Source organism: Microcaecilia unicolor, chromosome 11 (assembly GCF_901765095.1).
Source record: "Microcaecilia unicolor chromosome 11, aMicUni1.1, whole genome shotgun sequence".
Taxonomy (NCBI): Eukaryota; Metazoa; Chordata; class Amphibia; order Gymnophiona; family Siphonopidae; genus Microcaecilia; species Microcaecilia unicolor.
In genome coordinates, this window is record NC_044041.1 from 167156926 (window position 1) to 167181685 (window position 24760).

The 24760-nt window shown below is 42.8% G+C and overlaps 1 pseudogene; it reads right to left on the reverse strand.

The window, feature by feature from the left end:
• LOC115481002 overlaps window positions 1-24760 on the reverse strand; it is a 469054-nt pseudogene that overhangs the window by 189308 nt on the left and 254986 nt on the right.

The following is a 24760-nucleotide window of genomic DNA, read 5'->3' on the forward strand; positions in this document are numbered from 1 at the left end:
CATTGCCGAAGGGTTAGAAGGTAAAGTTTGCCTATTTGCGGATGATACTAAGATCTGTAACAGAGTGGACACCACGGAGGGAGTGGAAAACATGAAAAAAGATCTGAGGAAGCTAGAAGAATGGTCTAAGGTTTGGCAATTAAAATTCAATGCGAAGAAATGCAAAGTGATGCACTTAGGAAATAGAAATCCACGGGAGACGTATGTGTTAGGCGGGGAGAGTCTGATAGGTACGGGCGGAGAAAGGGATCTTGGGGTGATAGTATCTGAGGATTTGAAGGCGACGAAACAGTGTGACAAGGCGGTGGCCGTAGCTAGAAGGTTGTTAGGCTGTATAGAGAGAGGTGTGACCAGCAGAAGAAAGGGGGTTTTGATGCCCCTGTATAAGTCGTTGGTGAGGCCCCACCTGGAGTATTGTGTTCAGTTTTGGAGGCCGTATCTTGTTAAGGATGTAAAAAGAATTGAAGCGGTGCAAAGAAAAGCTACGAGAATGGTATGCGATTTGCGTTACAAGACGTATGAGGAGAGACTTGCTGAACTAAACATGTATACTCTGGAGGAAAGGAGAAACAGGGGTGATATGATACAGACGTTCAAATATTTGAAAGGTATTAATCCGCAAACGAACCTTTTTCCGGAGATGGGAAGGTGGTAGAACGAGAGGACATGAAATGAGATTGAAGGGAGGCAGACTAGAAAAATGTCAGGAAGTATTTTTTCACAGAGAGAGTAGTGGATGCTTGGAATGCCCTCCCGCGGGAGGTGGTGGAAATGAAAACAGTAACGGAATTCAAACATGCGTGGGATAAGCATAAAGGAATCCTGTGCCGAAGGAATGGATCCTCAGGAGCTTAGTCAGGATCGGGAGGCGGGGCTGGTGGTTGGGAGGCGGGGATAGTGCTGGACAGACTTGTACGGTCTGTGCCAGGGCCGGTGGTGGGCAGCGGGACTGGTGGTTGGGAGGCGGGGATAGTGCTCGACAGACTTGTACGGTCTGTGCCGGAGGCGGGGCTGGTGGTTGGGAGGCGGGGATGGTGCTGGGCAGACTTGTGCGGTCTGTGCCGGAGCCGGTGGTTGGGAGGAGGGGCGGGTGGTTGGGAGGCGGGGATAGTGCTGGGCAGACTTATACGGTCTGTGCCCTGAAGAGCACAGGTACAAATCAAAGTAGGGTATACACAAAAAGCAGCAAATATGAGTTATCTTGTTGGGCAGACTGGATGGACCATGCAGGTCTTTTTCTGCCGTCATCTACTATGTTACTATGTTTGAAGGAGTAAACAAACATGTGGACAAAGGGGAGCCAGTTGATATTGAGTATCTGGATTTTCACAAGGCGTTTGACAAGGTACCTCATGAAAGGCTACAGAGGAAATATCCTATTGTGGATTAAAAACTGGTTGAAGGATAGGAAACAGAGTGTGGGGTTAAATGGGCAGTATTCACAATGGAGAAGGGTAGATAGTGGGGTTCCTCAGGGGTCTGTGCTAGGACCGCTGCTTTTTAATATATTTATAAATGATTTAGAAATGGGAGTAACTAGCGAGGTAATTAAATTTGCTGATGACACAAAGTTAACTCGCGACAGGATTGTGAAAAATTACAGAAGGACCTTACGAGACTGGGAGACTGGGTGGCTAAATGGCAGATGACGTTTAATGTGAGCACGTGCAAGGTGATGCATGTGGGAAAAAAGAACCCGAATTATAGCTACGTCATGCAAGGTTCCAGGTTAGGAGTTACGGACCAAGAAAGGGATCTGGGTGTCGTCATCGATAATACACTGAAACCTTCTGCTCAGTGTGGTGCTGCGACTAGGAAAGCTAATAGAATGTTGGGTATTAGAAAAGGTATGGAAAACAGGTGTGAGGATGTTATAATGTCGTTGTATCGCTCCATGGTGCGACCGCACCTTGAGTATTGTGTTCAATTCTGGTCGCCGCATCTCAAGAAAGATATAGTAGAATTGGAAAAGGTGCAGCGAAGGGCTAAAAAAATGATAGCAGGAATGGGACGACTTCCCTATGAAGAAAGACTAAGGAGGCTAGGACTTTTCAGCTTGGAGAAGAGACGGCTGAAGGGAGACATGATAGAGATATAAAATAATGAGTGGAGTGGAATAGGTGGATGTGAAGCATCTGTTCACGCTTTCCAAAAATACTAGGACTAAGGGGCATGTGATGAAACTACAGTGTAGTAAATTTAACACAAATCGGAGAAAAGTTTTCTTCACCCAACGTATAATTAAACTCTGGAATTCGTTGCCTGAGAACGTGGTGAAGGCGGTTAGCTTGGCAGAGTTTAAAATGGGGTTAGATGGTTTCCTAAAGGACAAGTCCATAAACCACTACTAAATGGACTTGGGAAAAAATTCCAGGAACAACATGTATAGAATGTTTGTACATTTCGGAAGCTTGCCAAGTGCCCTTGGCCTGGATTGGCCGCTGTCGTGGACAGGATGCTGGGCTCGATGGACCCTTGGTCTTTTCCCAGTGTGGCATTACTTATGTACTTATACATAATCAGGAGGCATTTAAATAAGGGAAATATCAAGGGGGGAAAACAACTAAAGAAATCATAGTACCAGTGACCTTGAATGAGCTATCAAAATCTAATGCCCCCTGACAGCGAACTTCGTTCTACTGAAAGGGACTGAGATACTCCCCTGGTTACAAAAATGAAGTCAGGTGAGAAGGTTCCCAAAATACATATTTCACTGAAGAATAATTTAGTGCTGCTCAACCCAGACCTTGAGGCACACCTAATCCCATCGGATTTGCAGGATATCCACAATGAATATGAATGAGACAGATTCGCATTCCAAGGAGGAAGCGCATGCAAATCTATCTCATGCATATTCACTGCGGATATCCTGCAAACTTGATGAGACTATTTGTGCCTCAAGGAGTGCTTTGAGATGCGCTGATAATACATTTGCACTTGTCCACATTAAAATTTCTTCTGCCATTTGGATGCTCAGTCTTCTAACCTCTCAAGGTCATCCTACAATTTCATGCAGTCTGCATGAGATTTAACAACTTTTTGAATAGTTTCGTGTCATTTCCAAATTTGATCACCTCACTCATCAATCCCACTTCCAGATCATGTATAATTAGGTTGAAGAGCACCAGTCCCAGTACAAATCCCTGAGGCGCTCCACTATTCACCTTCAGCTCTACTCTGTTTTCTATCTTTTAACCAATTCCCAATCCAATTTTTTTAACTAATTTTTTTTAATTAGTTTCAGAGCAAACTCATACAAACATGCTGAAAGAACAAGTACATGACCATACAGAACTCTGAAAAATATAGAAAACCCACTACTCAACTGCCCCCTGGACCCCCCACCCCCACGCCCCTTAGCCACAATGAAATGTCCACAAATCCCTACATCAGCCCAAGAGTCAGCTGAAATAGAAAATTTGTGGTACTTATATTGACTTCAAGTAGTGTTGAAGAGGTGCTCCCCATACTAAGAACTTCTGGATAGTGAATTTCCAGTAGGCAGTGAGCTTCTCCATCAGGACCACAAAACGCAGCTTTACCTGTGGTCAGGGGAGTATTAAGACTTCTGTTCCTTTGCTATAATGCATTTTGCTGATGGTCTGAACAATCCACAAGCCCCCCCCCCCCCAAAGTAACAAAGTCCTGGAAATGGGTCTAGACCAGTCCCTGCAACTGAATTAGCAATCCATATTACTCCCAACCAGAAAGTTTGAATGGTGGGCCATGACCACCACATATGAAGATACGTCCTCCGCACAGTACAGCCCCTCCAAAAATGCTCTGATGTAGCTCTTGTTGGAATGTAATTGTATTTTACATGCATTGACTGTCACCTATTATTTCTCTGTGATTACTCTGTGACCTCTGATGTGAATTACTTAGAGAGGTCACACAGCTATGTAACTTCCTGTGGGGGTTTAGATGCAGCACATGCAGCACATGGAGCACATGGAGCTCATGATCTCTCCTAACCTGAGAGGATCTATGGTGGTGTGAGCATCCATTACCATCTAAGCACATGGAAGGAGCTGATAATACAAATGTATAGTATTATGTATATATAAGCCTGTCTGATTATAATCTAACTACAAACTGTGAGTAAACAGATGTTTTGTTACTTCAACTTTAAAGTGACTCAGCAGTGAATTATTCAGGGGTGAATGAGAGAGAGATGAAGAAAGAAATTAACATTTCTAAAGCTGAAGCTGTGTGTACTAAAATCTGCTAATTATTTACTACAAATAATCCAACAAAAGGGTTATGGGCCCAGGGCCAGGAATTGAAAAAGAAGAGAAATATTACCAGGCAGAAAAAAAGGCCACATTTTTCTCTTAAGTTTTAAAGGAAAGATTCAGTCTGTCTCTCTCTCCCCCCACACAGCAGACAGAAGGCTAAGAAAATGGCTGAGGGAAGAAATTCACCATTGTTCTATTCTCTCAAGGTGCCTAAATTAACTGAGTTTAATTATCAGCATTGGGAACTAAGATTCATATGTCTCCTTCGAGCAAAAGGATTAAATATATGCTTAGACCAAGACAGAACAGCTGAAAATATGGCTGAATGGGACAATGCAAACTATTATGTGAAGTGCATGCTTTTGGAAGCTCTCTCAGAGAAACAAGCCATATTAGTGGAGGGAAAAGATACACCAAAGGACATTTTATATAAACTGAGAACTATGTATGCAACTACATATGCAAAGCAGCAACCAATTTGGTTGGCAGAGTTGAATGAAACCAAATTAAGGGATAAAAGTAAATGTAATGATCACATTATGCATCTTATGTCTTCATTTCAAAAGCTAGAACTTTCAGGAATTCCCATGTGTGATGCATTGAAAAGAGCATTTCTTTTTACCTCACTATCAAAGAAGTTTGATGTTTTTAGGTCTGTAAATGAGGCCATTGAAGGGCAATCTTTTGAACAGACAACATCAAAACTAAGGCAGGAATGCATAATAAATGATTCTGAGGAGATGTGTTCTCAAAGCAAGTCAGAGAGAAATGAAACAAATTTCTTGGCAAAGAACAGAGGAAGGCGGAGCTATGGGAAAACTCCACCCAAGGGCAAGCTGATTTGCTACTTATGTGGAAAGGAGGGACATGTATCTAAATGGTGTAAGGAAACACAAAACACTCCCTCTAGCTCACCTAAGCCAATGGAACCAAAGAATTTTCAAACCAGGAAATGTATGAAGGACAAAGATAAACACAAGGGCTTTCTAATGGCAGAAAAATCTTTGACTATGGTAAATAATAATTCAAATGAAAGTACTTGGATTTTGGATTCAGGGAGCACATGCCATTTAACCAATTGTAAGGATTTCTTTCAGGAAATGTGTCCAGAAGAAGGTATTCTTAAAACTGCAAACGCAGGGACTGCTAAGATCCAAGCAAAAGGTATTGGATTCTTAAAATGCAAAGTGTCTAATGAAGTTAAAGAAATTCCTGTAAGTGATGTCTTGTATATTCCCCAAGCAGTTTGCAATATGCTTAGTGTATCTACATTAGATAAGAAGGGATTTGTGATTCATTTTGAAAACAGTAAGTGCACAATCTCCAAAAATGATGAAGTGTATGCTGAAGCTTTTATGCATAATGATGTTTATAAACTGAGCATTTCAGGTGAAGCCTCACATATGGCGCAAGTAAGGAAGAATGATGGTAAATGTAGTCTGGAAATCTGGCATCGCCGCCTGGGACATCGTGATTCTAAGGTGATCCAGGATCTTTACAGTGGGCAACTAGCCACCGGCATTCAGATAAGTGCAGATGCTGGTAAAATGGAGAAATGCATAGACTGTGTTACTCAAAAAGGTGTGAGACCCTCATTTCCTGCATACACAGGAAATAGGAGTAATAAAGTACTGGACTTAATACACAGTGACTTATGTGGACCGTTTAATATCCCATCATTGGGAAATAACAGATTTGTGCTGATATTCTTGGATGATTTCTCTAGATATTGTGTGGCCTATTTGCTGAAAGAAAAAAGTCAAGTCACAGACATGCTGAAGAAATACGTAGCCATGGTGAGCAATAAATTTGAAAGAAAACCAAAGGTTCTTCAGACCGACAATGGTGGTGAGTTCACTTCACAAAGCATGCGCACATTTCTAGAACAAGAAGGCATTCAGCATATCACAACAGTAGCTTATACACCAGAGCAAAATTCTGTTGCAGAGAGAAAATTTAGGTCAATTGTGGAAATGACCAGATGTATGCTGTCAGATAGCAATCTCCCTAAAAGACTATGGGGGGAAGCCATTCTCACAGCAGTGTACCTACAAAACAGAATGCCAACTAAAGGCGCTGAGCGCACACCACATGAGACATGGCATGGTAGGAAGCCAAACCTGTCACACATAAGAACATTTGGAAGTACAGCATATGCTCATATACCAAAGCAAAGAAGGCATAAGCTGGATTCCACAACAGAAAGGGGCATTTTAGTTGGCTATGCTCCAGGACACAAAGGATATAGAATTTTGAATCTGAAAACTGGCATTGTTGGCATAAGACATGTTACATATTTTGATGAAAACAAAAGGGTTGATAAAGGCTGGATTATCCCAGATGAGCCTTATCATCCAGAATATGAAACTAGAACCATAATAGACATGCCAGTGTATATAAATGCCATACCAAGGCAGATGTCTGAAAGCAACTCACCTGTATCTAACGAGGAACAGGCAGAGGAAGCAGACACAGAAAGGATCATTGAAGAAGACAGTACAGTTGGAGAAGGGGAATCAATTGGAGAAGAACTCTCAGATTTAGAGGATGCGGAAAGGTCAGACCAACCTGTTGTCAGACGCTCATCCAGGGAAAACAAAGGTGTTCCACCCCCAAGACTGTCTTACCTAACAAAGTCAGCAGAAGCTCAAGAGCCCTTAACATGGGATGAGATTGAGAAAATGTCAGCAGAAGAAGCTGCTGAATGGCATAAAGCTGCACAAGAAGAAATTGATGCATTGGATAAAAATAATACTTGGATTCTTACAAAATTACCTCCTGGCAAGAAAGCTATAGGATGCAAATGGGTATTCAAGTTAAAAAGGAATGCACAAGGAAAAGTGGAAAGGTATAAAGCCAGATTAGTCGCAAAGGGATATCTTCAAAAATATGGAGAAGATTTTGATGAAGTGTTTGCACCTGTAGTGAAACACACGACAATTAGAACACTTCTGAGCATTGCAGTCTCAAAAGGCATGCAAGTCAACCACATTGATGTGAAAACAGCGTTTCTTCACGGAGATATAACTGAAGACTTGTACATGGAACAACCAACAGGTTTCATAAATACAAAACAAAGACAGCTAGTGTGTAAATTAAACAAAGGTCTTTATGGATTAAAGCAAAGTGCAAAATGTTGGAATGAAAAATTGCATGAAATATTGACAAATTTAGGATTTAAGCAAGGTGAAGCAGATAAATGCTTGTACACTAGGTGCACAAATGGACAATATGCATACATTTTAGCTTTTGTTGATGATCTGCTCATTGCAAGCAAAAGTGAGCAAGAGTACAAGGACATTGTAAAGTGTTTAAACCAGAATGTTGAGATAAAAGAACTTGGTAATGTGTCATACTATCTTGGTATAGAAATTGAGAAACAAAATGATGGTTCTTATCTTCTAAGCCAGAAGCAGAAAATAAATGAGCTTATTGAAAGTTTAGGTATGCAAGATGCCCAAGTTGTAAGCACTCCCATGATCACTGATTTTCTGAAGGATGAAACAGTAAGAGAACCTTTACCAGATAACATCCAATATAGATCAGCCATAGGTAAGCTTTTATATCTAGCTACCACATACAGGGCTGATATAGCAAATGCAGTAGGAATTTTGAGCAGAAGGGTCAGCTCACCTACCAAATCAGATTGGACTGCAGTTAAAAGGATGGTAAGGTATTTAAAGGGTACCATTGATTGTAAATTAAAGATTTCAGCCAATAGTAATCCAAAACTAATATGTTACTGTGATTCAGATTGGGCAGGGGATCATTCTGATTATAAATCCACAAGTGGATATGTGTTTATGTATGGAAATGTACAAATTTCATGGGCCAGTCATAAACAAAGTATTGTGAGTTTGTCTTCTACAGAAGCTGAATATGTGGCCGTATCGGAAGCGTGCAGAGAACTGATGTGGATTGAAAAACTTTTGCTGGATTTCGGAATAGCTGAAAAGAGACCAATCCAGATAATGGAAGATAATCAGAGCTGCATCCGACTGTCACAGAATGACAAGGTTCAGTCACGCACCAAGCACATCGCAACGAAATACCACAACGTGCGAGAGTTGGCAAAAGAAGGGGTCATCAGTCTACACTATTGTCACACCAGTGAGATGACAGCTGACATCATGACCAAACCGTTACCCAGAGAACATTTTGTGAATCTGCGTATAAAGCTTGGACTTTGTATGAATAAATAATTGCATGACAGTTATGCATGAGAAGGGGTTTGTTGGAATGTAATTGTATTTTACATGCATTGACTGTCACCTATTATTTCTCTGTGATTACTCTGTGACCTCTGATGTGAATTACTTAGAGAGGTCACACAGCTATGTAACTTCCTGTGGGGGTTTAGATGCAGCACATGCAGCACATGGAGCACATGGAGCTCATGATCTCTCCTAACCTGAGAGGATCTATGGTGGTGTGAGCATCCATTACCATCTAAGCACATGGAAGGAGCTGATAATACAAATGTATAGTATTATGTATATATAAGCCTGTCTGATTATAATCTAACTACAAACTGTGAGTAAACAGATGTTTTGTTACTTCAACTTTAAAGTGACTCAGCAGTGAATTATTCAGGGGTGAATGAGAGAGAGATGAAGAAAGAAATTAACATTTCTAAAGCTGAAGCTGTGTGTACTAAAATCTGCTAATTATTTACTACAAATAATCCAACAGCTCTGTCAAATTTGTGAAGTCTCTCTGGTGTCAGATACTAGTGAATAAGAACCTTATAGTTGCACTCCCTCGGTGATGCAGAAATAGTACTCTTAAAAGCGTTTATTACAATCTCTGACCAATGAGACAGATCAAACTCCTGATGGAGGCCCACCTCCCATTGGCGCATATATGGGAGTTTAACAATCTCATGCCCTCTAATAGAAATGTAGACAGCAGATAGTAGGCCCCTTGCCAGAGTACGCTGCACCCATAATTGCTCTAGATGGCTCAGCTCCCTCGTGGTGACTGATTTATATGGCCCACTCTGCAAGCCATGCCTACATTGCAAATAAAAAATAAAAGTCAGAATTATCCAGCCCATTCTCCTGCTGGAAGCTAGTAAAGGCAACAAGCTGGGCACCTTGAAACAGCTGTGATATTTGATAAATTCCTTTCGCTGTTCAGTGCCTAGCCATAATATCATGCTCAGGAGTAAAATCCAGGAATAAAATGATCAGGGGAGCCAATGGTAATATTGTGGAGTGTTGATGTGTGGATCATTTCACCAGGTTCCACAAATAGAAAATATGATCAACGTGGAGGGGCATTATCGAACGGGGTGCCAAGTTTTCATGAGGGCGTCCTCGCAGGACGGCCCTGCGAAGGGGCGGGGAAACCCGTATTATCGAAACAAGATGGGCGTCCATCTTTCGTTTCAATAATACGGTTGGGGCGCCCAAATCTCAACATTTAGGTTGACCTTAGAGATGGTCAACCTAAATGTTGAGATGGTCGTCCCTGGTTTTCGACCATAATGGAAACCGAGGACGCCCATCTCAAAAACGACCAAATCCAAGCCCTTTGGTCGTGGGAGGAGCCAGCATTCATGCTGCACTGGTCCCCCTGACATGCCAGGACACCAACCGGGCACCCTAGGGGGCACTGCAGTGGACTTCACAAATTGCTCCCAGGTGCATAGCTCCCTTACCTTGGGTGCTGAGCCCCCCAAAACCCACTCCCCACAACTGTACACCACTACCATAGCCATAAGGGGTGAAGGGGGCACCTACATGTGGGTACAGTGGATTTCAGGTGGGTTTTGGAGGGCTCACATTTACCACCACGTGCAACAGGTGGGGGGGGGGGGGGGGGGGCCTGGGTCCGCCTGGCTGAAGTGCACTGAGCCCACTAAAACTGCTCCAGGGACCTGCATACTGCAGTCATGGAGCTGGGTATGACATTTGAGGCTGGCATAGAGGCTGGCAAAAAAAAAATTAAGTTTTTTTTTAGGGTGGGATGGGGTTGTTGACCACTGGGGGAGTAAGGGGAGGTCATCCCCGATTTCCTCCGGTGGTCATCTGGTCAGTTCAGGCACCTTTCCACAGCTTGGTCGCAAGAAAAAATGGACCAAGTCAGCCAAGTACTTGTCAGGGATGCCCTTCTTTTTTCCATTATCGACCGAGGATGCCCATCTCTTAATCACGCCGCAGACCTGCCTTCGCTACTGTGTCGACACCACCCCCACCCCCGCGAACTTTGGTTGTCCCCGCTACGGGAAGCAGTTGAGGACGCCCAAAATTGGCTTTCGATTATGCCGATTTGGGAGACCCTGAGAGAAGGACGCCCATCTTCCGATGTGTGTCGGAAGATGGGCGCCCTTCTCTTTCGAAAATAAGCCTGATAAGGATTGACACTATAGGGCTGGGACCTACACCTCTGTTGGGTCCAAAGTAAATCTGGTAGCTGACCTAGAGTAGTATAGTGCTGTTCTATCTGTACACAGGGCTTCTGAATTAGTTCCCTCCTCCACTTCCAAACATGTCTGACTTGTGACGCCAGATAATAACTACGTAGGTCAGGTACTCTCAAACCTCTAAATTATGCGAGTGTAAAAAGCACCCCCCTTGCCAACCTAAGCTACCTACCCCCCTGCACCCCCCTTGCCAACCTAAGCTTCCTCCTACCCCCTCCTCCCCCCCATCAAGCCATGGAGAAGATTCTGCCCTTGATAAAGGGTGTGCAATGGAAATATGGAGTGCCTGGAATAAGTAAAGCAATCGAGGAAGAATATTCATTTTTACAATTGCCAGTCTCCCCAGCAGTCAGAACGAACCCTTAGCCTAATCCCTTAAGTCCTCGTAACTTTTTGAGGAGGGGGATATTATTAAGATTGTACAAAGTAGAAAGGTCATAACTTAACCCCTAGACATTTCAAGTGGGAACGTAGCCACTTGAAGGGGACATTGTCCTTTGTGTGTTGTAATTCCTCACCCTCAATATTAATATTTAGTGCCTATGTCTTATCCAATTTGTCCTTAAAACCAGAAACTGGCCTATATAATTTCATTTCCTTCAAAGGAGTTGGGAGGGAGAGGTGTGGCTTACAGATTGACAGGACGACATCAGCAAATAAGGAGATCTTAAGAGTCTGTGTCCCCACTGCCACACTCCCTATATTTTCTGCCACTGAGCAAATGGTTCCATCACCAGGGCGAACAAAATGGGTGACAACAAGCACCCCTGTCGAGTCTCTCGGTCCAGAGCAAAGTTGTCTGTATATGTTCCATTGATCTTAATACGTGCTTCTGGATGAGTATAAAGAGAGGTTAGCCATGAAAATAAACATTGGTCCCACCTCCACCTTGTGGAACACAGCGAACATAAAATCCCAGTGAACGCGATCAAACATTTTTTCAAAGTCGACCACTATTAGCATAGAAGGAATTTGTTCCCTCTGGGCAACCCAAATTAAATGGAACACTCGTTTAATATTATCCATAATCTGTCACCCAGGTATAAACCCAGCCTGGTCAGAGTTAACCAGCTTGGGCATCTGTGGGGCTAACCTATTCTCCAATAGCTTAGCCAAATCCACATTTATCAATGAAATTGGACTATATGTTCCAAAGCAAGTGGGGTCCCTACCAGGTTTGCAAAGAACAGTAATTCCAGCAGTGTTCATAGTAGGCGACAGATTCAGTCCATTGGGCAATGAATTAAATACCTTAGTCAGGAGTGCAACCAGTTGATATTTAAATGTCTTATAAAAAGAATTTGTGAACCCGTCCAGGCCTGGTGACTTTCCCTGGGGTACACACTGGGACAGACCAAAGGTCAATCAAGCACAGCATCCTGTTTCCAACAGTAGCCAAACCAGGTCACAAATACCTGGCAAGATCCCAGAGGTAAGTCTTTGATGTAGAGTCCACTCCTGAGCCTGCTTTTCCTTTTTCTTCCTGGTCCCCCACTTAACAAAACCTCCCAGAAGTACCACTTTAAGGCTCTCCAAGAAAGAAGCTTGGAAACCTCCCCTGTGTTGTTCATACTCAAAAACTGCTGCATTCTTTTATAACATCTTCCTGTACTCTAGGATCAGATAAAAGAGATTCATTTAACCGCCAAAATTAGAGAGGCCTTTATAGTGGGATCCGCATGAAAAGGAACACCATAAAGGAGCATTAATGTTTTCAGTGCAGGCTTTGGCAATCTTATCTAACCAAAAACAGTCCTCCCCATATCAAGTCAATCCTAGAGTACCTGTTATGGACCTGGGAATAAAAAGTATACACCCCTAGAGTTGGGATTCAAAAGTCTCCACAAATCAGTAAGTTTCAAATCTCTGGCCAGTTTAAAAAAGGTTTTACCTGGGCCAGTATAAGGACTGACTGCCAGAGTGCCTATCTATCCTAGGGTTTGGGACAAAATTAAAGTCACCCTCCATAAGCATGTGACCAGTGGCTAGTGCTAGATGTGTTTCGCCCTGTGTCCTCCTCCTCCAAAAAGCATTAGGATTAATATTGGGTCCATAGATGTTGACCAAGGTTATAGCCTCCCCCTGTAAAGTGCCATTAAGGAGCAAAGTTCTACCCTCATTATCCTTGTGTATGCTGTCAACCTGGAGAGCTAAGGGCCTGTGAACCAGAATGGCAACTTCCCCTTTTTTTTTTTTGTCTCATCTGTAGAGGAACTACAAAAAAACATATGAGGATAATCCCTATGCACAAGCAATTTTTCCCCACTATGGGTGAGACAGGCTTCTTGGAGGAATACTAAGGCCGATATTCAAAGTGATTTCAGCGGGCAGGAGCTTCTTCTGCCCGCTTAAATAGCTTCCCACCACCTTACTGGGGATATTCAACAGCACTTGAGAGTGCCGCTGAATATCCCCAAAGACAGCCCAAACAAAAAGTGGGCAGGTCAGGGGCAGTGCTGGGGGCAACATTAAGGAGGAGCCCCAGGCTATGTGGGTGCTAGCTCTGAATATTGGGGCCAGCACCTGCATAGCTTTTTTTTTTCTTAAAAAAAAGAAAAAAAAAGGCACTGAGCCCCCTCCCACCCCCCAACAATGTTCTCTCTTTCCCTCTCCCTCCCCCCAGCCTACATCAAGACCCCCCCCACAAGAACCCCCCTCCACCTTTAAGGTAAGCCCCTCGGCTTACCTACATCCTTGGTGGTCCAGCTGGGTCGCTGGGGGCAGAAGCACAACGTCCTCACTTCTGCCCTTGTGGCGTCTCTCTAAAATGGCTGCCGTGAGCTGCTGCGAGAGATCATGGCAGCCATTTTAGAGAGACGCCGCAAGAGGCAGGAGCGAGGGGGCTGTGCTCCTTCACCCAATGACCCCACTGGATCACCAGGGATACAGGTAGGTCCGGGAGAAGGGCCTACCTGTATGGCTGGGGAGGTGGGGGTCTTCCAGGGGGATCTTGATGCAGGCTGGGGGGAGGGAAAGAAGGGACATTCGACCTCCCCTCTCTTCTCCCTCTTCCCCCTTGTACATCCATCCCCTCTTCCATCCCCTTCACCCTGCCCCATATTTCCTCTCAATATGGAAAAATAGAGTGAGGTAGTGCCTATCAGCCCCAGGCTTTTATTTAAGTCCCCAGGGACAGCACCAAACAAATCAGGTGTACATTGTATATAGTACATAACCCCACCTACAGGACATATTAGTAAAAACTACCCTCCTCTTGCAAGTGACAAACCAAGATCAGAATTCGATCCCTCTATAAGAGCTGCAGGTATAACCTCAAAATATAGCTGAGGAAATAGCATTGAGCAATCACACAGTTCAATCCAGATCACACATTTCCATGGTACCAATCTGTATAGACACCTGCAGAGAGACGAATATAACTACATTCTCCGACCCAGGCTTCTTAGGGTGGTTGCAATGCTAAACCTGCATGCGGCGTAGCTTTCGCCCCTGTAGCTGAGCACTTAGCTTCCTTGACCGCTGTGGATCTCTGCCATCTCGAGGTTCACTGAGTATCTTTCTGTTTAAGTAGCTTGTCTAGTAGTGCTATAGAAATGATGAGTAGTAGTTGTTGGTCACCTCCTCCAGAAGATTCTCCACGTTCAGTTGCTGCAGGGTCCGCCATGCGTCATCAGGTGTTTGCACCCTTTTTATAACTCCATTGACAGTGAAAGTCATTCCAAAGGGAAACCTCCACTTATATTTAATGTTAGCAGACCGTAGAAATGTAGTGACTCCTGTGAATTCATGCCTTCTCCATAGCGTTATTTACGATAGATCTTGAAAAACTTCTATTTTCAAAGCTTTCCACTGGATGGAATTCTGTGCTCTGGTGAGTGCATTGTCCTGCCTAGAGCCCAGCACCCTGTGTGCTCTGTCAAGTTTAATCTCCATCTCTTTCCCTGAATCAGGCTCTGAAGTCTGTAGCAAATGTCTAACGATGTCCGGCACCACCTGCGCACTATCCGCATAAGCGGACTCCTCCAGAATTCCCCTAAACCTCAAATTGTGCCAACAGGATTTATTTCCAAATCTTTAATCTGAATCTCAGAGTGCTTTGGTGTCAACACTCTGAGAATCGTGATAAGCATGGTTATCTACCATTTCCTTCTCACACTGAGCCACACTCTTCCAGCTCTTCCTGCTTTGTGGATATTGTGTTGATTTCTTTTTTAATTCCCTCTAGAGCCTTCTTCAAATCCTGCCTCACCAGCTTAAAGTCTGATTTAAGGTCCAACATCCACTTGCGCAGTTCATGACCTATTCACCACTCTGACCATCTGAATCAGAGTCAGTTTCACCCTCTACCTCCGACTCCAATGCTATCTTGGCCCATGCTGCACTCACCCGCTCGAGATCTCCCACCACCTTTTTTGTGTTGAGGGAGTGCCGGTTTGGGAGTCTTGGCTTTCTTTTGGATTGGCATCAGTTCAGGTACCAGTAAAATTCAAATAGAGTTGCAAAGGAGGTAGACGGGAGGAGATATAGCTATATGTTAAATCAGCTTGCACAGAGCTTCAGCCCTGGGCTGCCATTTCTGGAGCTGACATCACTTCCTCTTCCATTCGACAAGCTTTTTAATTTTCTCAGGAGTCTCTTATTTTCAGATCAGAAGCTTTCTGAAAACCTAGATATACATCAACTGGCTCACCTTTAACCACATGCTTATTCATACCTTCAAAACAATGTAGCAAATTGATAAGGCAAGATTTCCCTTGGCTGAAGCCAGGTTGACCTTGTCCCATGTTTGTCTATGTGTTCAGTAATTTTGTTCTTTATAATAGTTTCTTCCACTTTGACTCTATATTTAAACATTTATTGGGAGTGATATAGGAGGAGTAGAAAATAGGAGCAATGAGGAAAACAACCAGTCCTAAAACTAAAGTCAAAAGTATCTCAAAAAAAAAAAAAAAATCAAAAGTTGAAAGCAAGGCATGGGAAGCTTACCTTGATATCCGGCACATGGTAAACAGTTGTGGACGCCCCAAGCCACTCCAGAACTTCTGCAGCAGACTTCCTGGGTCCGCAGGCCCGGCAGAGGAGAGCTGCACTAGAAATCAAAAACAGAGACAGACTCGGTCAGTGCAGAGAAAGTCAGGCTGGGCTTGGGAATCCAGATGTGTTGGCAGGAAGAAGAGCTACGAGACCAGCTCTGTAAATACATCTCCAGCAGCCTTTGAGCATTGGGATCTCTCCAGAGAATGGAAACTGTGTCATCGGATAGAGAAATTACCACAATCTGACGCCAATCAGCAGTGCACAAAGAGGCTTCTGTTTTCTGTCCTCCCCCACCCTCCAAACAACTGGAAGACGTTCTTTGATAAGTCTTAACAGGTCCCAGATTTATGGCTATACATTGGACATTTGAGAAAGTGAAGATTTGGGAAGTGAAAGGGAGGAAAAATGGATTAATCTCTTAAAATTACTTATATTCACTTTTGAAAAAAGAAGATGGTGTTATACTAAAAACTGGATGCTTCTTCTCTTTTGAGGATAAAGAAGACCTGCCCTTGCCTTCACCTGGAATCAACAGTAAGAGCAGAGGGTCTCAACTAAAGACTGTGGGCCAGAAGCAGACCCTCGAGAGAATATTTCTGTCCCCAGATTAGATTTGGTCTATAGAACAAGATTTTGGAGATATTTTACCCATTCACTCCATCCTACCTCTTTTTCCCTTTCTCCTGCAGCTTGGAAATTTCACCCAGGAGATCGGCCTCAGTCTCAGTGGTCCTTCCCTCTCTGCATAGCTTTCCCACTCTTCAGACCCTCCTCCTCCTTCTCTCTGCAAAGACGGTGGCAGCAGCCCCAGGAATAAGATGAATGTGCAACAGGGTTTGGGGAGTCACTCCCTTGGGAGTCTAGGACTACTGAAGAAGGGGAGGGGAGGAAGCAGAATGGTAAAATGAGAGAGGGGGAAGAAGGAAGTGAGAGAAGAAAATGGAGAAAAAAAGTGTATGAGGAGGTGTGATGGGGAGGAACTGGTCACCCACACACCCCACCATATTCCCACTCATCTAAGGGTTAGATTCTGTGGAAGAAGGGGAGGGGAGGAAGCAGAGTTGTAAAATAAGAGGGGTGGAAGAAGGGAGTGAGAGAAGAAAATGGAGAAAAGTGTATGAGGAGGTGTGATGGGGAGGGACTGGTCACCCACACACCCTACCATCTTCCCACTCATCTAAGGGCTAGATTCTGTGGAAGAAAGGGAGGGGAGGAAGCAGAGGGGTATGGTTACCTGTTACACACCTGAAAATACTGCCCCTGTCTTCCTCAGAATATGAAATCATTAAAAAGGCCAGACATAGTCCCCCTCGACTAAATTCACCTACTGCGTTTATAGATATAAACAGAAAAAGTACCTGCATATAATGTGTACAGCACTGCGTACATCTAGTAGCACTATGGAAATGATCAGTAGTAGTAGTAAGGTGAAAGAGGACAGACTCAGAAATAACCTGAGGAAATACTTCTTCATGGAAAGGGTGGTGAATTCATGGAACCGCCTCCTGGTGAAAGTGGTGGAGACAAAAGTAGTATCTGAATTCAAGGGAGCTTGGGACAAATACATAGGATCTCTAAGGGAGTGATAGGGAGAGTAGATGGCATGGATAGGCTTTATCTGCCTACAATTTTCTATGTTTCTTTGTAAACAGGTAGTTCTGCTGAAAATCTGGGGAGACCCCTGCAGTATTATCCAGTTAGTGCCGGGACAGTCCAGGGGTGGAGTCTGAGTGGAAACGTTCAGTCTGCTAATCACGCAAGTGCCTGGCTCAAAATGGTGTCCTAACTTTACCCGGACAGTTATTGGGTACTGGTCTGAACAGCAGAGGACCCCTGGATAACTTCTGACAGCCAGGCACGATATATTCAGATTAGACACAGCATTGAATATCGAAGTCAGTTTGGGCCTGCAGTGGTCAGTGCATTAAAAATTGCTGACCGCCAAAGGCCCTCTGTTTTTAAGGTTAGGATGCTATGTGCTTTTTAAAATGTTTGTACATATATTTATTCCCATTCATGTGTGAATCTTTTCATAGTTGTAAGAGGTATCATTGAATTATCAGGCACTGTTTCAAGAACAAACTGTTAGAGGCGGAAAACAGTCTCCAGTCAACATTCAGCAAGTATTAAATGGGTTAGCGCCTTCTTATCTTCCTAACTGGGCTAGTCTGCTTCATTCGACGTTCTCTCATATTACACATAATTTGATGCTGTTGCAATTTCCATCTATTAGACAGCTCAGATATAAATCTATATTTAATTCTTCACTGTTTTATTAACAGCGGCAGTATGAAATTCCTTATCTTTGGAAATTCGTATCAATTCTCTATCTGGTGTTTCGAAAAATCTATTCTTGGCTATTTGAGAAATTTTTCTGAGTTTATTTACTCATTTTAGTTAGGTATTGCCTGCAAAGTTATAAACCATTTTTTTACTTTATGTAATCCGCATTGAACTGCTCAGGTGTTTGCGGACTAGAAGTAATGTATAGTACAATATGCTGCAGTCGGTATTTCTTTAAACACTGGCCACTGCTGCTGGCTGAATTAAACGCTGATACTCAATGCTGGCCCATATCAATTTATTCAACAGTTCTTGACTAAGACATTATTGTCTTTTGTTAAATGACAGCATACAATGTAGAGGGTCAAAGTACACAGCAAAGCAATCCAGAAAAGAAGCACAAAGGGTTCACTAGAAAAGGTACAAGTGTGTTTTAATCGTGACCCAACACAGGCCGTGTTTCGTTGTAAAACAACACCTGCCTCAGGGGTCAATTCAACAGGACAGCACAACTAATATAAGCTGTTGCTTAAAAGGTAATACTCAGAGAGTTATCAATCCGCTCTTAGAACAGTGAAACATCGACTTGGATGTAATATATACTGCCATGAAAGCGTGCCAATTTACCCCTGAAGCAGGCGTTGTTTTACACTGAACACAGCAGCCTGTGTCAGGTCACACATAAAACACACTTGTACCTTTTCTTGCTAAATGACAAAATATAAGTATGCTATTGGTTTTCATTGTACTAATATCAAATCATGCTATGCATCTATATGTGAATACACAATATATATGATTATTTTAAAGCATTTTAAAATGTTATCCAACCCAATCAGTTATGAAAACCCACCCTCTATAACTACCCTAATCTCTCCCTTCCTTCTCCTTTCTTCCCCTACCTAAACTATGCACAATACTACTGTATCTAAGATCCTGGAATGACAATGTTATATAACCATGTAAGCCACATTGAGCCTGCAAATAGGTGGGAAAATGTGGGATACAAATGCAATAAATGAATAAATAAAATAAATATATTGTATTACAACTTTTTTTTTTTGTTATTATATCTCCATTGGGGAATCCATACAGTAAGCCTTGTACCCCTGAGACTACCTTTTGGTATTTGTGTTTTTCTGGTTTGTGTCTATTCTTACCTTTTTAAAATATTTGATTTTGTAAACATAGTAACATAATAAATGATGGCAGATAAAGACCCATACGGTCCATCCAGTCTGCCCAACAAGATAAACTCATTATACATGGTATGCGATACTTTATATGTATACCAGAGTTTGATTTGTCCTTGCCATTTTCAGGGCACTGACTGTAGTACAAGCACTGTTCTTGTACTAAAATTTCTGAAGTTAACATCGAAGCCCCTTAAAATTTAAACTCCAGCCCATCCATATCTATTCAGTCACAATTGGCCGTATCTTGTGAAGGATGTTAAAAAAATGGAAGCGGTGCAAAGAAAAGCTACGAGAATGGTATGGGATTTGCGTTACAAGACGTATGAGGAGAGACTTGTTGACCTGAACATGTATACCCTGGAGGAAAGGAGAAACAGGGGTGATATGATACAGACGGTCAAATATTTGAAAGGTATGAATCCGCAAACGAACCTTTTCCGGAGATGGGAAGGCGGTAGAACGAGAGGACATGAAATGAGATTGAAGGGGGGCAGAATCAAGAAAAATGTCAGGAAGTATTTTTTTACAGATTGGGTGGTGGATACGTGGAATGCCCTCTCGCAGTGAAAACAGTAATGGAATTCAGAGTCTGCCTCCCTTCAACCTCAATTCATGACCTCTAGTTCTACCACCTTCCCGTCTCCAGAAAAGGTTTGTTTGTGGATTAATGCCTTTCAAATATTTGAACGTCTGTATCATGTCACCCCTATTTCTCCTTTCCTCCAAGGTATACATGTTCAGATCGACAAGTCTCTCCTCGTACGGTTTGCGTTGCAAATCCCATACCATTTCTGTAGCTTTTCTTTGCACCACTTCCAATCTTTTTACATCTTTAGCAAGATACGGCCTCCAAAACTGAACACAATACTCCTAGTGGGGCCTCACCATTAACTTGTAGAGGGGCATCAACATCTCCCTTCTTCTGCTGGTTATACCACTCTGTATGCAGCCTAGCATCCTTCCGGCCACAGCCGCCGCCTTGCCGCATTGTTTCTTCACGTTCAAATCCTCAGATACCATCACTACAAGGTCTCTCTCCTTACTACTCTCTCCCCTCCTATCCGGTATCTCTTGTTTGGGTTTCTATACCCCAAGTGGAGGATTGGCCTAGTGGTTAGGGCGGTGGGGACTGGTCCTGGGGAACTGAGGAACTGAGTTCGATTCCCACTTCAGGCACAGCTCCTTGTGACTCTGGGCAAGTCACTTAACCCTCCATTGCCCCAGGTACAAATAAGTACCTGTAAGCTGCATTGAGCCTGCCATGAGTGGGAAAACGCAGGGTACAAATGTAACTTAAAAAAAAAAAAGTGCACCACTCTGCACTTCTTGGCATTAAATATTACCACTCTGCACTTCTTGGCATTAAATGTTAACTCTATAAAATAAACTCTGGGCTCTAGCTTATTATACCGGTGTAATCACCAAATACCAAATCTCATCACCGGTAAACAAATGCTTATATTTATAATTATCTAGATTTCTGAGATTATTTTAATTTTAAAATGTTTTTTTTTAAATGTTTTGGTGCTCAGTGTATATAAAGTGCAAACCACAAAGGGTGCCATCACCTATCCATGCACTGTATAATAATATATCATTGCACCAACCCCCTGCCTCTTTACATATGTCCAAAACTACCAATAAGATGTCTATTTTTTGCATAAATGCTGTTGTTTTAATTCCTTGATGTATCAAAATACTCCAACAAGATAATGATGATTTAAAGTCACTTAGCTCAAAAATCAAATGGGGTTGGTGTATATCAACTCATATACGAAGATCAAACTAATTTCACGGACTTCATCTCACATATGTGTAACCAACTCAAACACATTAGCACTAGGAGACATTAACCTTCACCTAGAAGATCCAAACTCAACCAATGCACAAGATTGCAAGGAATGCCTCCACTTATGGACTCATGGGCTAATTCATTTCAGCTAAAACTCAATAAAGAAAAAAAACACATTGTCTCATCCTCTCATCACAACAAAACATGGATAACCCGCAACTATCAACACCCCAGATTACACCCTCCCTATCTAAGACAGCCTGAAAATCCATGGTGTTACAATTGACCGCTATTTAATACCTGAAAGTCAAGCGGCATCCACAACAAAGAAAATGTTCCACTCAATGTGGAAATCAAGCGCCTGAAACAAAACTTCTCATGGGCTACATTCCGCTACCTGGTACAATCAATGGTACTAAGCCACCTAGATTATTGCAATGGAATGTACGCGGGATGCAAGGAACAGACCCTTAAGAAGCTTCAGACCGCCCAGAACACGGCAGCTAGGTTCATATTTGGAAAAACACAATATGAAAGTGCAAAACCCCGCCACGAAAAACTTCACTGGCTCCCAAAGAACGCATCACCTTCAAAATCTGCACCATGGTCCACAAAACAATATACGGTGAAGCCCCAGGATACATGACAGACCTGATTGATCTACCAACTAGAAATACATCCAAATCATCTCGAACCTATCTAAATCTGCACTACCCAAGCTGCAAAGGCCTCAAATACAAATCTACATACGCATGCAGCTTCTCCTACATAAGCACACAACTCTGGAACACACTGCCAAAAGCCCTGAAAACGACGTATGACTACCTAACCTTCCGGAAATCATTAAAAACTAACCTATTCAAAAAGGCATACTCCACGGAACCAGCGCATAGATTTAGGCGAACTGGGCCATATTCTATAACTAGGTGTGTAAATTTCGGAACTCCCACAAATCGCCCTTTTCCCCATCCATAACCATGCCCCGTTTGCCTGTGCACATTAGAAGTTTGGAGCATATCGTTATAGAATATGTTTAGCGAGTTGTGAGCCTACATTCTAATCAGTGCCAATTAGTGCTCATTATTGCTTAAGTGCTGTTAAAAGCGCTCATTAGCTTGTTAAGTTAGGCGCATTGTTATAAAATCAGCACACATCTCTAGGCGAACTATATAGAACCCGGGGGCTAACGCAGTCAACACGTCAAAACACGGGTCATATTGGGTCTCTCAATAAAATAAAGTTTGCTTCATTCAATATTGGTCTTCAAGTTGAGTTCCATCTGTCGGCTACTTCATTGTCTTTGTGTGCATATTCTTCTTGTGTTGCTGTTTCTCTTCGTTCTACTTGCTCCTAAAGATTGTCATTGAACCAAGAACCACACCTTTTACTGACATGTCACATTACCTCTGTTTTACAAACAGTAGTGCAGCCCAGCTTGGAATTGGGACACCAGGAGACTCCCTGGGATGAACTCTTCCTACACAGCCATATTTATTAACTCTTATACCCAGTGCATTTTTTCTAGTGAAAAAGGTGCTGATACTCAAATGCCAGGCCACCCTTCAGGGGTGAGGTGATCACTGAGGGACCCACCTCACAACAGCCAGGCCCCCTGCAACCAGTCACATATGGGCCCTGTTTACTAAGATGTGCTAGCGTTTTTAGCGCGTGCTAAAAACGTTAGCACGCGTACAGAGCGGCTTAGTAAACAGGGCCCATAATCTATGACAAGACAGAACTGGTGTGTAGAGCCTGACTCTTTCATTAAAACTTGGGGACCATGGGTCAATTTTAGCAGACAATGGAAAAGGTGCCGGCAATCAGTACCCCCCTCAAAAAAAGCCCTGCTTATACCATCAGAGAGAAAAAAAAGCCTTCTACAGGGGACATCTCACAGCAGCTGTTTCTTTTTGTTTTCTTCACTTAAAGTTAGATTTAAAATATATTTGAAATATTTGGAAATAATGGTATTGTTAAACTTTATATTAGGGACAAAATGGTTCACAGCAGTTCTCAGTACACATGTTTTGCTGTAGCAACATTCTTCCAACACACAGAAGGAAGTTCTCTTTTAAACGTTCTTGGGGCACTGCCATGAGAGGGAATGGATTGCCACAATTTCTCTTCTGTGTTTATGCCAAACCAGGAGTGAACTACAGATGCAGAGCTGGCCTGTTAAGAAACAAGCCTTGTGTGTGCAACGGGACCTTCCAGAGATGTTTAATTTGTTTTGGGGGTTTTATTTATTTCCCCTCCAGGAGCTGGTGAGTAATCCAATTACTTCAGAAGAGCATTATTTATGACTTTGCTGCTGGACACCATTCCATGACACAGATTCATGTGCTCTATCAAAAGAGCTGGATTTCCTTCTGGAACTGGACTTTAAAGCAAATGTTCCTTACTGTTAGAATTGAAGGAATGTTAACGATCAAAAGAGTAGCCATACTGGGTCAGGCCAATGGTCCATCTAGCTCAGTATCCTGTTTCTAAGTGGACAAGCCAGGTCACAAGTACCTGGCAGAAACCCAAATAGTGGCAACATTCCATGCTACAAATCCCAGGGCAACCAGTTGCTTCCCCATGTCTTTCAATAGCAAACTATGGACTTTTCCTCCAGGAACTTGCCCAAACCTTTTTTAAACCCAGATACGCTAACCGCGTTACCACATCCTCTGGCAAACAGTTCCAGAACTGGAAACCAACAACCTTTTTATTTATTGCGATTTGCTAACCTTTTTCAATTTGAATCCATTGAGCAACATTACTGTAATTTAAGTGGGCAATTTTGAAAATATGCATGTTGCTTGCAGGCCCACGAGTAACAGCAGTTAGCGTATCTGGGTTTACAAAAAAAGGTTTGGACAAGTTCCTGGAGGAAAGTCCATAGTCTGCTATTGAGATGGAAATGGGGAAAGCCACTGCTTGTCCTGGGATTGGTAGCATGGAATCTTGCGGCTATTTGGGATTCTGCCAAGTAATGTGACCTAGATTGGCCACTGTTGGCAGCAGGGTACTGGGCTAGATGGACCAATGGTCTGACCCAGTATGGCTATTCTTAAGTTCTTATGTAGTTTGAACTTGTAAGCCCTCAACAGAATTTTTAAACAGAAACAGCAGGTACAAAATTATTAGCGTGAAGCTTTGCTAGCCAGTCCGACCTTTACTCGACTCTGTCCCTTTGTAATGTTAGAGAAGGGCAGATCTCAGCCAACAAATGTAGGTACCATTTTACTAAGCTGCATTAAGTGATAACACCCACCTAACACAGCTTAAAATGGTGAACCGTAGGATGCGCTCAGATGTCCTGTGATAACTGCCAAAATTAGCCCGTGCTAACTGCACGCTAAAATGTTTTTTTGTTTTTAATTTCTTTTTAGGGGGCAAGAGTGGGCATCCCTGAGCTAATCAGTTACTGCAGCTACCTTACCACACGCTAACCAGTTAGCACAGGAATGCTGAGTAAGTCCTTCATGCCTACAAAATAGGTGGCAGTAAATGTTTACGCGGTAAATGTTTTTAATGGCAGCATGGTAATAGCAGCATTAGCACAAGGCCATTAATTTTTTAAAAAGGCCATTTTTACGGCTGCGATTAAAATGGCCTTGGCACACAGAAAAAAAAATTCTGCGTAAGGGTATGCGAAGGCTACTTTTTGCCACAGCTTAATAAAATTGTTTGACAACTATCCTGCTAAAGAACAGCTTGAGTGATCTGTGGCATGAATGCATTTCACTGATATGTATCTATTATTATTGTACTGGGATTATAATACTTTGATTTATTGTAATACACCTCTGTCATGGCCGCGGCCATGGCCTGCGCCCTG